This window comes from Ictidomys tridecemlineatus, chromosome 12 (genome assembly GCF_052094955.1).
Source record: "Ictidomys tridecemlineatus isolate mIctTri1 chromosome 12, mIctTri1.hap1, whole genome shotgun sequence".
Lineage (NCBI taxonomy): Eukaryota > Metazoa > Chordata > Mammalia > Rodentia > Sciuridae > Ictidomys > Ictidomys tridecemlineatus.
This window is the reverse complement of record NC_135488.1, coordinates 120176154-120191313: the sequence shown is the minus strand read 5'-3', so window position 1 is coordinate 120191313 and position 15160 is coordinate 120176154. Positions and strand designations below refer to the sequence as shown.

The following is a 15160-nucleotide window of genomic DNA, read 5'->3' as shown; positions in this document are numbered from 1 at the left end:
CATCCCTTTGTATGCAAGGAATAAGAGAACTTTCTGATGAATGTAGAACTTTAATAGGACATATGGAAATGCTTTCTGAATTTTAAAGAAGAAAAAATATCTTTTTTTAAAAAAAGCTATTTTTAGTAAATGTATCTGAATTGCAAAAAAAAGCAGCTACTGACTTGTCTCTTACACTTTGTAATGATTTGTATCTCAGGAAATTTCATTTATAGTGGTTTTAAATATCATGAAATATCAATAGTTGACATTAAAAATATCATCCCTCTTCTCTTTTAAAACTGATTTGAAATTTTCTTACAATAATTTCATATGAATTTGGAAGAGGCACTGTGGCATATGTATGTATGTGGAAATACATGACCTTTTTTAAAAATCTTTATTTTTAGTTGTAGTTGGACACAATACCTTTGTTTTATTTACTTATTTTTATGTGGTGCCCAGGATCAAACCCAGGGACTCACACATGCTAGTCGAGGACTCTACTGCTAAGCCACAACCCCAGCCCCAATACATGATCTTTTTAAACCATACCTCTCATACTTGAGTCCTGTCAAAGACATCTGTGTGTGTGGTGCAGGGATGGACTCTATGGCCTCTCACATGCCAGGCAAGTGCTCTGCTACTGAGCTACACATCCTGTCTCCAAAGATAACTTAATAAGTGAAAAATAATTAAAATCATTTGATTATGAGCATTTTCAAACAATAAAATTCTCTCAAAAAAGCCAATTCTCTCGATCAAAAACAAAGTAAGCTAAAAGTAATTTTTAAAATATTCCTTATAAAAGAAATAGAAGTCCACAGAATTAAAAATTCTATAAAGGTCTACAATGTGGCACAAAGGCAGAGCATTTGCCTGGCATGTGTCAGGCCCTGGGTTCAATCCTCAGCACCACATATAAATAAACAAAATAAGTAAATAAAATAAAAAGATCCACTGACAACTAAAAAAAAAATAGTTAAAAGTTCTGAAGAAAACTGAAAGAATATTAATCAAAAATTGAATTGGAAAAACCTACTGCACAGAACTGGAGACCTGGAGGCCATGGGGAATTATATTACAAAATAACTCTAAAATAAGAAAATGAATCAATTAGCATACAAAACCTTAGACTGGTACTTAGAGTTCCTCCACTGGATGGGATCCTGGGATCATCAGGGCTCAAGGCTGACTGTCATCTGCCCTTTAACAAATTCTGATTTTATTTCATGATCTATAGAGAAAATAAAATGAGAGAAGGTGACTTTTCTAAAGTTATTTTATGGTATATCGAATTCTGATACAGTCACGATAATTCATCCAATGCAGGATGACAGTGTTTACACAACGGACATTATTTGTGCACCATGACAAATATACTGCCAATTAGCACAGCAGCCAGGGAGCTGCTCATCCTAGACTAGCAGAGACAGAGTCTGGAGGAGGTGGAGAGAATATCAGGAGGAGGAGGGAGCCTGGAAGATGGGTGGGGTCTGGAGAAGAGGCAGGGTCTTAAAGAGGAGGATTGTGCTGGATTTATGGCTCCATGGTAGAGGGCTTGCCTAGAATGTGTGGGGCAATGAGTTCAAACCTTAGCACCACATAAAAATACATAAACAAAATAAAGGCATTGTGTCCACGTGCAATAAAAAAAAAAATTAAAAAGAGGAGGGTGAGGTCTGGAGGAGGAGCAGGACAGGAAGAAGGGAAAGATCTGGAGGAGAAACAGGGTCTGAAGGAGAGGTATAATGAGCCACAAGGGTGCAGGGCCTGGCAGATGGGTGAGACCTGAGGGAGGGACAGGCCCTAGAACATGAGTAGGATGTAGAGAGACAGGGTAGGAAGGAGGGGGAAGGTGGTTGAGGAGGACAGGCAGGGCCAAAGAATATGGGTGGGGTCTGGAGAAGAGGCGGGGTCTGGAGGGGGAGGCCTTAGCAAGAGGGTCCTGGAGGGATGGTTTCTTACTAATTAAACTCTCCACCAAAACAAAAATGTGTGGCAGTGGTAGCTCAGTGGTAGGGTGCTTGCCTAGCATGTGTGAGGCACTGGGTTTGATCCTCAGCAACACATAAAAATAAATAAAATAAATGCATTGTGCCCTTCTACAATTAAAAAAAAATTGAACAAAACTAAGCAAAGATTAAAGAAAAAATGTGGTTCATTATTAAAAATACAGGGGATGTATTTTTAATAAATTCTGGCTTTGTTAGAAGTAATATATTTAAACATAAGCGGCTCAGAAGGCTGAGGCAGAAGGATCTTGAGTTCAAAACCACTCTCAGAAAAAGCAAGGTAGGAAGCAACTCAGTGAAACCCTATCTATAATACAAAATAGGGTTGCTCCACACCAGGCATCTCCCTCAGGCTGCTCTGAGGAGAATGGAACCCCGGGTGTCCCTAGAGACACAACCCAAAAGGCTCCCCACACCAGGAGTCTTCCTCAGACAACTCTGAAGAGAGGGGAACCCCGGGTGTCACTAGAGACGTGACCCAAGAAAGTCCCACACTGGCGTCTCCTCCAGACCGCTCTGAGGGGCTCTGAGGAGAAGGGAACCCCAGGCCTACTTAGAGAGATGACCTGTGAGGGTCCCCAACCCTGGCAGGATTGGGGAAATCCTGGAAACCCTAGAAACATGCCACACGAGGGTCCCCAAGACGGGCGTCCCAATCAGGCTGCACTGAGGACAAAGAAACCCTAGGCATTCCTAGAGCCATGACTCACAAAGCCTCTAAGCCAAGAGTACGCTGAGGCTGCTCTGAGGAGAAGATAGCTCCGGGAGTCCCTGGAGGCATGACACAGGAGGGTCCCCAACCTGGGTGTCTCTCTCAATCTGCTCTGAGAAGGGAGCTCTGCCCCTCTCTGTGGAGTGACCCAACACTCCAGTGAACTGGGGCTATCCCTGGTTGGTCCTGAGTGGGAAGCAACCTCTCCTCACTCTCAGGGAGGAAGCATTAAAGATGGCGGCGAGGCCCTGCCCCTTCTTGACCACGCCCCTTTGGCCATGTGCACATGCTCCAGGAGGGAGCTGCTCAGGGCTCAGAGGCGGGGCCTCTCCCAACTCCCTGGTGAATGTCAGTGCCTTCTTCCACTGAATAAAATCTATTCCCCCTGCAGTAACTAGGTCTGGCTGTGGCACCATGAGTAGCGGAATCTCAGGAGAGGAGAAATGGAGTCCAGGAAACCCCCTCTCTGCACTCCACCAGGCCAAGGGCTGCAGCAGCCTGAGACAGGTGGGCAGAGGCACAGAGGGAGGCTTCCACAGGGAGTCTAGACACTCACTCAGGCGCCCAAGGGCAGAGACCACCTCAAAGGCTTCTGGGACATGTAGTCTTTAGATGTTATAGTATGTATATTATATTTGGATTAGAGACCACAGGGTTGCTATTATATTAGTTTTTGATGTCATGTTATGAATATTATTTTAGTATTAGAGGCCATGATGTGGACATTATATGTTTGCTCCTCATGCTTCCCACCATCCCCTCAACGGCTGCCAGAGCTGCCAGAAGATTCTGAGCCATCTCTCTGAGGCTGCTCTGAGGAAAAGGGAATCACAAGTGTCCCTCCAGACATGACCCATGAGGGTCCCCAAGCCAGGCATCTCCCCCAGGCTACTCAGAGGAGAAGGAAACCCCAGGCATCCAAAGAGACATAAACCATGAGGGTCCACACACCAGGCATCTCCCTCAAGCCACTCTGAGGGGAAGAAAACCCAGGGCCTACATAGAGTTGCGACCCACAAGGCTCCCCAGATCTGGCGTCTTCCTCAGGCCAATGTGAGGAGAAGGGAGCCCCAGGCATCCCTAAAACAAGACTCACAAAAGTCCCTAAGCCAAGACCCCAACCTGGGTCTCTCTCAATCTGCTCTGAGAAGGGAGCTCTGCCCCTCCGTGTGGAGTGACCCAACAATCCCAGGAATGGGGCTCTCCCGGGTTGGTCCTGAGGGAGAAGCAGGCTCCTCACTTTCAAAAAGGCGGCATTAAAGATGGCGGCGAGGCCCCACCCCTGATTGACCATGCACAGCAACCCTTTGGCCAAGCACAGCAACCCTGGCAACCGCCCCAGGCAGCTCTGAGGAGAAGGGAACCCAGGGCTACTTAGAGACATGACCCAAGAGGCTCCCCAGGCCTGGCATATCCCTCAGGCTGCAGTAAGGATGAGGCTGCCCCACAGTGTCCCTAGAATGTGACCCACGAGGGTCTCCAAACCAGGCTTCTCCCTCAGGCTACTCTGAGGAGAATGGAACCCCAGGCATCCCTAGAGACACGACTCACAAAAGTCCCTCAATCAAGAGTCCACTGAGACTGCTCTGAGGAGAAGGGAGTTCCGAGGGTCCCTGGAGGCATGACCCATGAGAGTCCCCAACCTGGGTGTCTCTCTCAATCTGTTCTGAGAAGGGAGCTCTGCCCCTCCCTGTGGAGTGACCCAACACTCCGAGGACTGGGGCTCTCCTTGATTGGTCCTGAGGGGGAAGCCAGCTCCTCACTCTCCAGGAGGCGGCCTTAAAGATGGTGCTGAGGCCCCGCCCCTGGTTGGCCACGCCCCCTTCAGCCATGACAGGAACTCTGGCGCCAAGCAACCCTGGCATCTGCCCCAGGCCGCTCTGAGGAGAAGGGAACCCCCAGCCTAATTAGAGACATGACCCACGAGGCTTCCCAGGACTGGCATCTCCCTCAGGCTGCTGTAAGGATGAGGGAGCCCCCCAGTGTCCCTAGAATGTGACCCAAAATGGTCCCCACACCAGGCATCTACCTCAGGTTTCTCTGAGGAGAACAGAATCCTGGGCATCCCTAAAGACATGACCCAAGAGGGTGCCCGCACAAGGCATCTCCCTCAGGCCACTCTGAGTTGAAGGGAGCCCCAGGCACCCCTAGAGATGTGGCCCACGAGGGTCCCCACACCAAGTGTCTCTCTCAAGCTGCTGAGGAGAAGGAAACCCCAGGCATCCCTAGAGACACAACTCACGAAAGTCCCTAAGCCAAGAATCAACGCTGAGGCTGCTCTGAGGAGAAGGGAGCTCCGTGAGTCCCTGGAGGCATGACCCACGAGCGTCCACAACCTGGGTCTTTCTCAATCTGCTCTGAGAAGAGAGCTCTGCCACTCGCTGTGGAGTGACCCAACACTCCGAGGACTGGGGCTCTCCCGGGTTGGTCCTGAGGGGGAAGTCAGCTCCTCACTCTCAAGAGGCAGCATTAAAGATGGCGGCAAGGCCCTGCCCCTTCTTGACCACGCCCCTTTGGCCATGTGCTGTGCAGGGGCTCCTCCCAGCTCAAAGGCCAGGCCTCTCCTGGCTCCCTGGTGAATGTCAGCACCTTCTTCCACCCTCAGCAGTTAATGAATAAAATATGTTCCCACTGCTCTATCTAGCTGTGGACCTGAGGAGTGGAATCTCAGAAGAGAAAAAATGGAGTCCAGGAGAACCCCTCACTGCACTCCACCAGGCCAAGGGCTGCAGCAGCCTGAGACAGGCAGGCAGAGGCACAGAGGGAGGCAGCTACAGGGAGTCTAGACCCTCAGCCCAAGGGCAGAAGCCAGAAACAGACCACCTCAGAGGCTTCGAGGACATGTAGTCTTTGAGACAGAGTGACTTAGCCAGGGACTGCTTCAATTCAGAATAAGGGGTTTTAAGAAAATCTGTTAATTCCCAGCCCAAGGTGATCACTGTGGGAGGGTATAAGAACCTGAGCTAAGACCAAATTCCCAGTAGCCTATGAGAGCATTCTAGATCATTGAGTCTGTCCTGCCTCTCCAGCTATCACCATGGATGCCTCTGGGAGCTGCAGGCTACACAGATTCAGGGTTCTCAGGGTTTCTGGACAGTGTAGTCTGGTGCTCTGCTCACACAGTCTTTGCCCTTCAGGACCATGGAAGCTGTGTGCCATGTGTTGGCCCAGACACCCTGGAGAACCCTGGCAGTGGACTCTGGTGTTCTACCCATGCAGCCCTCACCCCAAAAGCCTAGACGATACAAGTAGCACATTTACCCTCATACCCTCAGGATTCTGGGTAGTGCAATCTTGTATTCTACAATGCAGCCCAGCTGCAGAGGTCTCTGTGGGCTGCAGGCTACTCAGGCATCCCTAGTGATTCTGAACAGTGTAGTCGCATTCTGGCCATTCAGCCCTCACTCCAGAAGCCTATGGGGGCTTCAAGTAGCACATTCACCCTCATACACTCACACAGAATTCTGGGCAGTGTAATCCAGTCTTTATAATGCAGCCCCCACTCCATACAGAGGTCTCTAGAAATCGCAGGCCACACAGTCACTCAGGCATCCCTAGGTATTTTGGACAGTGTAGTCTGGTGTTCTGCCAATGCAGCCATCACTACAGTGGATTCTGGGAGCTGCAAGCCCCCAAGGATCATGGATATTATAGCCTGGTACTATGTTCAACTCTACAGTGACTACTTAGAGCTCAGAGCCCCCAGGAATTCTGAGTATTGTAGTCAGTTCTACTCAGTCAGCCCTGACCACAGAGGTCTCTGAGAGCTGTGGGCCATTGATTATTCTGGGTTGTGCAGTCCATCCTACCTAAGTGGACTTCACCATCAAAGCTCTGGGATCTGTGTAGCACAAGCCTGCCTAGACACCCCTGGGAGTCTGTGTAGTGCAATACAAAGCTTTCCGCAGCAGTATTCAAAAGGTAGGTGTCTGGGAGCTGCAGGCCTCCAGAGATTCTGGGTAGCATAGTCCTGTCTTCTGCCTCCATAGCCCTCACTGTGGAAGCCTCTGAGAATTCCAGGCCACATGGACACGGGCACCTCCAAGAATTCTAGGTAGTGTAGTCCAGCTCCCTACCCTGTAGCCCTCACTATTGCAGATACTGAAACTGTGATTCCCCCCTGAGGATTCTGGATAAGGTACTCCATTGTTTTGCCTAATGTCCCTACTGCAAGGGCTATGAGAACTGAAGGCCACATGCTTGCCTTGGTACTAAAGACCTCACTGTGGAAGCCTTCTGGAATTGCAGGAAACACATTCACTAGTCTGTCCCCAGGAATCATAGGTATTGTAGTCTGACCTACATAATTCACAGATCTCACTTGGGAGGCCTCTGGGAGTTACAGACTGCATACTCACCTGGGCAACACACCCCAACAAAGATTCTGGGTACTGTAGTTAAGCTCTCAGTCCAACAGTCCTCACAACAAAGGATCCTGACAGCTGCTGGCACTGAGATTTGTGGGTAATATAGTCCTGTGTTTTTCCTACTCACTGCAGAAAATTCTGAAACTCAAATTCCCCCTTAGGATTGTCGGTAATGCAGTTCCATGGTTTGCACACTCACCACAGAGGATTCTGGGAGCTGCAGTCCCTCATGGTTCCAGATAATGCAGTCTAGGGTTTGCCTGCACAGTCCTGCTGAGGATCACAGAAGGTGAAGACCCCATGATTTCCCTGATACCCCAGATATTCTAGGTAGTGTTCTCTAACAATACAACTGTCACCACAGAAACCTCTGGGACTTACAGGGTTACAGGGTATGTAGGCATCCCCAGAGACTCTGAGCATTGAAGTCTGGCATTCTGCCCTTATAATTCTTACCCCAGAAGCTGCTAGGCAGAGCAGCCACCCAAAAGTAACTGGTAGTATAGTTTAATTTTTGTCAGTACAGCCCTCTCTGCAGAGGTCTCTGCAAGTTGCAGGTCCCCAAGAATTACGGGTAGCACGGTCTGTCATTTGACCTCACTGCAGAAGGCTCTGGTAACTGCAATGAGGATTCTGCAGGTACCCAGGATTCAGGTAGTACAATCCATCATAATCTTTGCATCTCTCACCCTAGAGACTCCTGAGAGCTTCTTACTGCATTTTCATGAGCCCTTACCCTCAGGCCCCAATGAGACTCCAGGCACTGGGCCCTCCCTGCACCATCTTGAGTGGGCATTTGTGTCCTCAGACACTCAAGCCACACAAAATACATTGACATACCATGATAATGAGCAGCCAAAGCCTCAGTAAGAAATACTGGTGTAAAATAAGTTCTGCTAAAATATTACCTGAGAAAGTAAAGAACATGGCAGAACCTCCTTCTCAGCATATCAGGCAGTACACAAGAAGCTTCTTCCTCATGTTTTCCTCACATGGACTTCAGTCATCCTGAATCCACAGTGGAGTCTCCATGGGTAGGTGTCAGGGAGAAGGAAGCTTTGGTCCTCACCATAGATGTATCCACCAGGCATCCCCAGTCCATGGTATCTTTCTAGGTGTGTTCCCAGGATAAAAAAATTTTTTAAAAAAATTTTAAAAAGCATTCTGTTCTACACCTTAGATAAAGCCCCTAGGAGTCCCTAGATGTGGCGTCTCTTATATGGGTCCCCAGGAGAAGGAAGTTTGATTAGGGCACAGAACACAGCCCCCAAAAGCAGTTGATCAGAGAAGGTTGTTCTGAGTGTCCCCGCTGGCCACTGTGGGCAGTGCAGGATGCTGGGTGCTAGGTGTTCACTGTTCAGAGCTACACCCCCTTGTGCTAGGCACAGTGAAGCTTTGAAATTCATAGTTCTGACTATTCCAGGTCATGATTTTTGAAATCAAAAAGAAATAGAGCCCAGCATCCTATGTCTTGATCAGAATGGATGGAGATAGCAAGCAGCAAAGTACATGACCCATAGACAAAATTTCATTGATTTCCTATATTTCAGCCATCATGTAGGGGAAACAGTGAAATTTATAAACTGGAATAACAAACATTTTAAAGCATTAATATTTAAAATAGAGACCCCAAATTTGAAGTACTTACATGTAAGGCTTAAAGTACAACCCTACTTTAAGAAAATCTTGAAATGTTTATAAAGATATCAAATGAAATATAAATAAATGGAGACATAGTCTTTGCTCAGGTCTCAATAATATAATTAAGATGAAATTATCTCAAACCTGATCTGAAGATTCAGTGCATTCCAGAAATTCCCAAGAAGCTGTTTATGAACCTAGACTAGACAGCACTGACCGCAAAAGAACACACTTCAAGAAGCCACACATAAGGATGCGAGAACCTAACAAAATACTAGCTAGACTTGAATTTAAAATGGGAAACTATAAAACTCCAGAAAATGTGCATGACCACATGTTTCATGATAAGGTTTTATATGTAGCCCCCGCAAAAAAATCCATGAAAGCTGGGGATGTGGCTCAGTATTTAAGCTCCTCTGGGTTCAATACCAGCTACCAAGCAAACAAACAATAACAACAAGAAATCCATGAAAGAAAACCTGATGTGGACTGTAGTAAATTTCTCTGTAAAAAAAAAAATCATATAAAGAAAATGAAAAAACAAGTCAAACACTGGGGGAATATTTGGAAGATATATCTCTAAAACAAACTTGTGTAAAAAAATATAGTGAGATATTCAACAATAAGACAACATAATTGGTAAAGACATGAACAGACAACTCACAAGAAATATATGACATGGCAAAGAAGCATAGAAATGATTCTTAGTATCACCTGTCATGAGGAAAGCACAAACTAAGATCCCAAGGTGCACTGCACACCTACCGAGCTGCTACGGTCTTTACTAAGTGTACTATCAACCATGAGGATGATGAGCAGCCACAGGCACTCTTATGCATTGCTGTAAGAGCACACAACAGTTCAACACTATCAAAAAAACTAGGCATTTTCCCTAAAGTTAGACATGGTGTCACCACACAATCCTAAAAATAGAGAAAACTTCCTCAAAAATGTATATCTAGGGTTGGGGACGTGGCTCAAGCGGTAGCGCGCTCACCTGGCATACGTGCAGCCTGGGTTCGATCCTCAGCACCACATACAAAGATGTTGTGTTCGCCAAAAAGAAAAAAATAAATATTAAAAAATTATCTAGCTCTCTGTCTCTCTCTCTCTCTCTCTCTCTCTCTCTCTCTCTCTCTTTAAAAAAATGTATATCTAGATAACAGCATGCAATTACATATCGTAGTTCTATACACAATGCCCCAATAGCTTAAGCAATCAGGATGTGCTTCAATGGGTAAACAAACAGCATAACTGCTATGAATCTATGCCATGGAGGCCCTTGTATCTCTGAGCTCCCCCAGGTGTCTACTCTGGTCTGGAACCTGGACTGCCCTGACCTTTGCATACCTCACAGAGGGAAAAGTAAATTCTGAATAGAAAAACCTGTATATGCAGCTGATTGACTCAGGCTCAGTATGCAGTTGCTGCCTATGGAAAGAGATTTCAAAGTGGTAAACTCAGAAAAATGCAAGCACAACAACCCAGGCCTGCATCTTTGTCCATCCATAGGAGCTTCCAGGGATACAACGGACAAACATGAAGGCAACTCCAGGATCCCCAAAGAACCACATCTAGGGGAGAACCTGGAGGTGACTGCCATTAGGGTCCCTATGACCCACCTCTGATTAGCTTAGAGGACATTATGATACAGCTTCATACCCCCATCCCAACTTTTAATTTTATCTCTTTTCCACAGGTAGCAAATGCATCCTGAGCTTGGATTCTGTTGATTGATTAGCTTGTTTAGTGTTGTAGACAGAGCTGTGCCACTACCTAGTCCTGATGCACAACCTCTGAAATTCACTGTTCTGGTTATTCAACATATGTTTGCATATTTTAGCTAAAAGAGAGCCCATCATCCCATGTTTTGATCTAAAAGGATGGTGCTATGGTTTGAATATTTTCCACCCATATTTTATGTCCCCAAAGCCCTGGATCCCAGAAAGTCCAGGGCTGAACAAACCACCCCTCATATTCTCTTTCAGCTCCCCTCTTGCCATCCACACCTTGGAACAGCCAAAATATCTCTTTTAATCTCAGCAGGGAGAGTCCCTCAGGAATGTACAAAAGATGATACTCCACTTGGTCATGGTGTCTCACCTATGCCCATTGGGCCCAGCTGGCCCTTTGAGGGAGTGAGCATAGAACAAGCTTGGAGTAATCCAAGAGAAAGTCAGATAGGTGGAAGGGAAGGGGGGCTGGTGGTCAGTATACTGAGAGTAGACACCTTTCCCTATAGGGGCTGAGCACAGAAAATAAGGAAGGGCTTCCTGCCTCCATCCAGATGACCTCTGGATACTGCGCAGGTACCCCTTCCCAGGAGGTCCTGTCCTAGTCAAGGGTCAGCTGCAGGGTGGTGCCTGATTCTAATCCCAGCAGCTTAGGAGGCTGAGATTGCAAGTTCAAAGTCAGCCTCAGCAATTTAGCAAGGCCCTGAGCAACTCAGTGAGATCCTGTCTCTAAAGAAAATATTTTAAAAGGCTGAGGATGTGACTCAGTGGTTAAGTACCTCTGGGTTCAATTTCTGGCACAAAAAAGAAAGAAAATTTAAATCTTTGAGCCTGAAACTGGGGTGGTTTTGCCAATTCCTGAGATGCACTCAAGTCTTCTTTCCTATTGTCTCTGGGCAAAGTATTTAGCATCTCTTTAGTGGTCATGATGTTTTAACAATCACACCTTCCTAAGCTCCAGTTTGACTCACAAATTTAATTTGACTCTGAACAAATAAAAAGGTGTTCTTTTTTTAAGATGGACACAATATCTTTTTTTTATTTTATTATCTTATGTGGTGCTGAGAATCAAAACCAGTGCCTCACATGTGCAAGGCAAATGCTCTACCACTGAGTTATAAATCCAGCTCCTACAGATATCATATTACTATTAAAGGCCATGTGGCAGCTACTACATTTGTAATAGATGCAAAATATGGTTGTCACATTAGTAGTAAAGGCCATAGAACATATATTATATATATTAATATGGTATAGTATGAATAGTTCATTTATATTAAAGACCACAGGGCATCTATCATATGAGTTTTAGAATCTATAATACAGACAGTATATTAAGGACAAGACTGCTATTACATTTGTTTTACATGCTATAGTATGGATATCACATTATTATTTTTTTAATATTTTTTAGGTTTTGGTGCACTTTATTTATTTATTTATTTATTTTTTATTTTTTATTTATTTATTTATATGTGGTGTTGAGGAATGAATCCAGCACCTCACACATGCTAGGCAAACACTCTACTACTGAGCTACAACCCCAGCCCCTGAATATCACATTATTATTAAAGACCATAGGGAAGCTATTATGTCACTCTTACATGGTATAATATCAACATCATATTAATATAAAGGGCACTAGGACACGTATTTGATTAATTTTATTATTTTTAGATGCAATAGTACATATATTAGTATTAAAGGCCTCGGGGAAGCTATTAATATTTTATGTTAAATATGAATATTACATTAATGTAAAAAAACATGATGCTACAATATTAATGTTAAAACAATTAAAGGCAAAAAGGTAGTTGTATTTAGTTTTAGATGCTATACTAGGATATCACAGTAATATTAAAGGCCACAGTAGAGCTATTATATTAGCTTTAGATGCTATAATATGGGTATTATAATAGTTTTAAAAACCACAGGGCAGCAATATGATATGAATATCATAACAGTACAAAGGAAGTACAATTCCTTTAGCTTTAGATTATATAATGTGAATAATATATTAATTTTAATCAACAATGGACTGCCAGTATATTAGTTTTGAATGCCATAGTACGATATCATATTAGCATCAAAGGCCACAGAATAGATATTACTTTCAGATAAATAGTATAAATATCATACAAATATTAAAAGTGACAGTGCAGCTATTAAATCAATTTCAGAAGGCATACTATGAATATAATAATAGTATTAGAGGCTATAAGGCACCTATTGTTTTAGTAAGGATTCTACACTAGGGATATCATATTAGCATAAAACACCACTGTGTAGTTTTTTAAATTATTTTTAGATGCTACAATATGGATATTATATTAGTATTAAAGGCAATAAGGCAGCTCTTATATCAGTTTTAGATGCCACATGTATATCACAATAGAATTAAAAGCCTCAAGGCTGCTATTATATCAGTTTTCAATGCAATGCTATGATTACATTAATACACAAGGCCACAGAGAAGCTGTAATATTCATTTTCAATACTATAGTATAGATATAATAATAGTATTAAATACCATTATGCAGCTATTATATTTTATTTATTTATTTATCTATCAATCAATCAGGGATTGAACTCAGGGGCAATTGACCTCTGAGCAACATCATCAGCCCTATTTTTTAGTTTGTTTAGAAACCAGGTCTCACTGAGTTGCTTAAAGACTCACAGTGGCTGAGGCTGGCTTTGAACTCACAATTCTCCTGTCTCAGCCTCCCAAACCGCTGGGACTACAGGCATGTGCCACTGCGCCTGGCTTATAATGTTTTTAAATGCTTTAGAAAGAATGTCATATTAGCTATGAAATGCACATTGCAGATATTATATCAGCTTTGGACACTATATTATGGATATCATATTAATATTAAAGGCAGCTATCAATCTTAGATGCTGTAATAAGAATGTCATATTACTAATAAAGCCACAGGGAAGCTACTCTATCAGTTTTTAATGATCTAACATGAATATAATATCAGTATTAAAGACCACATGATAGCTATTATATTACTTTTAGATGTAATTGTAAGAATATTACATTAGCATGAAAAGCTACAGAGATGTTATACTAGATTGAGATGCTATGGTAAAAAAATATAGAAATTAAAAGTCTTAAGAGAACAATTATATTAGTTCAGATTCAATAATATGAATATCATAACAGTACAAAGGTAAGAGGACTGCTTTTAGATCATTAACAGATGCTATGATATGGATATCATATTAGTACTAAAGGCCATAGGGCAGAAATTATATCCATATAATTGCTATAAATGAATATTATGTAATATTAAAAGACCACAGGAGAATTATTATTTTAGTATTAGGGGTCACAGTATTGATACTGAATTAGTATTAAAGGCCATAGGGCATCTATTATATTAGCATTACATGCTATTGAATGAATATTAATATGAACAGCCACAAAGAGCTATAATATTCCATTAACAGGCCACAGTATGGATAAAATATTAATGGAAAATACACAGGATACACAGAGATGCTCTTTCAGTACTTTGAGATGTTGTAGAATACATATGACATTAATATTAAAGCTCCAAAGTTCAGTTATTTTATTAGTTTTATATGCTATGCGATGACTATCCTATTAGTATAAGGAATTATATTAGTTTAGGTATCATACTTTGGATAAAAGATTACTATTTTTTTTTGAGAGAGAGAGAGAGAGAGAGAGAGAGAAGAGAAAAAAGAGAGAATTTTTTTAATATTTATTTTTCAGTGTTCAGTGGACACAACATCTTTATTTTATTTTATGTGGTGCTGAGGATCGAACCCAGTGCATGCCAGGTCAGCACATTACCGCTTGAGCCACATCCCCAGCCAAACAGATTACTGTTAAATGCCAGAGGTCAGCTATTATGTTAACTTTATATGCTATCATATGGATATGCTATATTATAGGGTTTATTGCTATCATATGGATATTTTACTTAAAAATGACAAGAGGGCTATTTCTTTTGTTTTAGAGGACATAATATGGATTAAAATATTAATGTTAAATGCCACAGTCTAGCAATTATATTAGTTTTAGGAGATATAGTTTGGGTATATCACCTATAAGGGACACAGGGTTAATATTTTATCAGTTTTAGATTCTATTATGGGTATCATATAAATATTAAGGCCAAAGAGCGAGTATTATATCAAGTTAAGATGCTACAATAAGGATGTCTATTGATATTAAAGGATACAGAGCAGCTATTATATCAATTTTAGATGTAATGGTATGTATTACATTAGCTTTAAGGGCAACAGGGAATATATTATATTAGCTTGAAATGCTATAATATGGGTATTACTTTAGTATAAAGGGCTATAGGGAGGCTATAATGTTACTTTTGGATATTATGGCATGAATATTATATTAACATTAAATGTTACAGGGAAACTATTATATATCAGTTTTAGATGTTACACTCTTAATATCATATTAGCATTAAAGGCATCAGGGCAACTATTGTATTTATTTTAGATCTATGACATGTATATTATTATTTAGGTCATCTTTTCGCTGCTTTCACCAAAGGACCTGACAAGAACAATTTTAAAGGAGGAAAAGTTCATTTAGGGGCTCACAGTTTCAGAGATCTCAGCCAATAGATGGCCAACTCTATTCCTTGGGGCTTAAGGTGGGGCAGAAGAGTGTGGTGAAGGAAAGTGGTGAACAGGAAGCAGAGAACCTAA

General features: G+C 42.8%; 1 long non-coding RNA gene across 1 annotated transcript; it reads right to left on the bottom strand.

Annotated features, from left to right (window-relative positions):
- Positions 1-331: 331 nt before the first annotated feature.
- LOC144369629 (uncharacterized) lies at positions 332-12133 on the bottom strand. Its single transcript, XR_013429420.1, has 3 exons — positions 9712-12133; positions 7982-8184; positions 332-1216 (listed from the first exon to the last, which is right to left on the bottom strand). It is a non-coding gene; the product is annotated as an uncharacterized LOC144369629 (long non-coding RNA).
- Between the last annotated feature and the right edge of the window lie 3027 nt (positions 12134-15160).